The 1,845-nt window shown below is 35.0% G+C and overlaps 1 protein-coding gene across 4 annotated transcripts in view; it reads right to left on the bottom strand.

The window, feature by feature from the left end:
- Nucleotides 1-1,845, bottom strand: part of Cep112 (centrosomal protein 112) — a 722,997-nt gene that overhangs the window by 240,877 nt on the left and 480,275 nt on the right. The window lies entirely within an intron of this gene.

Raw genomic sequence — 1,845 nt, 5'->3', positions numbered from 1 at the left:
TAAAGTCCGCATCTTGTATAGCAATTAACCACTAGGAAGAATGTATGCAGTGTGTTAATTATTGAAACTGTCCTACCGATTTGATTTGAAACTGTCTCATTGCTATTTGTTTATCAATAAAATTATGGGAAAAAAATAAAGACAAGATTATTCTGAAAAATAAATAAATAAAATAAAATGAAATATTTTTATATACTATGTACTCAACATGATTGTTTTCTATTTAATGGCTAATAATTTCAGTTATACAGTTTAGAGGACTTTGTTCAGTTGTTCATAATTTCTGAAGGCTCTGTTTCTTGGCATTTCTTTTTTTAAATGCATTTTAAAGAGAAAAAATATGAAACAGTTTCAAAACAGGTTAGTAAAACAGTTACAGTAATTAATACATTGCATATTGTTGTCTTTATAGTAGTTATTCAGAGGACAAGCTGTAGACATGATATTTTGTCTAAACAATATTAGTACAAACCTTTCTTCTCAACAATCTAAGAGAAAGTAGCTGTATATCTATCCTAACTTGTGTATGCACACATATATATTTTTCACAACAAAATGATATTTTATTTATACTTCTGCAAAGTTAGTAATGTAGCACAAGGTTTCCTAGTGACTAATAGCTGACTTTAACCAGACAGGATGTTTATGTCAGGACTGAGGTAGCTTAGCTTTAGGCACTGAGGTCTAGTCCTGCCTACACACATTTGATCAATTTCCTAGCTTCCATGGCTCCCACCATATCCACCTTTTTTGATTTGTTTTGTCACAGGTGTGTGTTCCACTGCAGTTAGAGAAGTCTTTAAAGGACCTTTTCATACTTAATGCCAGCCCAAAGATTGTAGGTACTTGAATTCATCAAAATAACCTGATACGAACCAATAGTACATAATAGTAGTGAGTTATCACCACACCTGGCAGTTGTCAGAAGTTGATGACTTGAGCCTTTTACTGCTCAGCATAGTAATATAGCTTTATTTTTTATACCTCGTGGTAACACTTTTTGGCTGTATGGTTAAGACCAAGTTAAAGCAAGACCTATATAACTAAAAATGTAACTTTTGCTATCCGACAAGGTCAATCAAATCCCCTTAGGATTTACCCTGGAACCATGTACAGCACCTTGTAGATGTTTTGTCAGTGTCAGCCATCTGGATGAGTCATGGCCCTTGCTTGACCAATTTGCTCTCTGTGAAAGCCTGCGAGAATGATTTCTCTCTAGATGACTCTTCTTAGGCACACTAGATACTGTCAATCACTTTCCTCTGTGGCTCCATAATCTCCTTGATCAGAAAATTTAGGACATCTCTTACTTACAGGATGTCACAGCAGAGGTTCTCTTACGTCCTGAGTCCTCACTAATCTTGGAGGGCTAGGGCCAAAATAATGGTTATCCTTTTAGCCCATCTGTCTTGCTAATTTTTGGCAAACTTTAGTTGTAAACATCCAGAAGAGAAGCTTAATAATATTATTACCCTGTGACAGAGACAGATAAGCTTAGCATCACTATCTGTCTGAATATCAAACACCTTACACATAAAATGGAACTATTTTCCAACAACCATGGATATTCTAAAATTTAAATCCATATAGAATGTTGAAAAACAATTACACATTGCATTGTTACACAGAAATTTAGAAACTGAACCATATACAACATTGTAGCAGGACAGTCCTATGACTTTTTTTTTGGCACTTTATTTTCTCATGTTGCTTTTTAATGTGAGCTCCTATTTCTTAAGAGTTTTGGGGCTGGGGAGATGGCTCAGTGGAATAAGTGCTTCCCTGGCAAGCGCAAGGGCCTGAGGTCAATCCCCGCTTCCGCAAAAAAAAAAAAAAAAAAAAAAA

Source organism: Octodon degus, unplaced genomic scaffold, assembly GCF_000260255.1.
Source record: "Octodon degus isolate 3935 unplaced genomic scaffold, OctDeg1.0 scaffold00033, whole genome shotgun sequence".
Classification (NCBI taxonomy): Eukaryota; Metazoa; Chordata; class Mammalia; order Rodentia; family Octodontidae; genus Octodon; species Octodon degus.
Note: the sequence above shows the minus strand (reverse complement) of the source record. Positions and strands in the feature narration are given on the sequence as shown.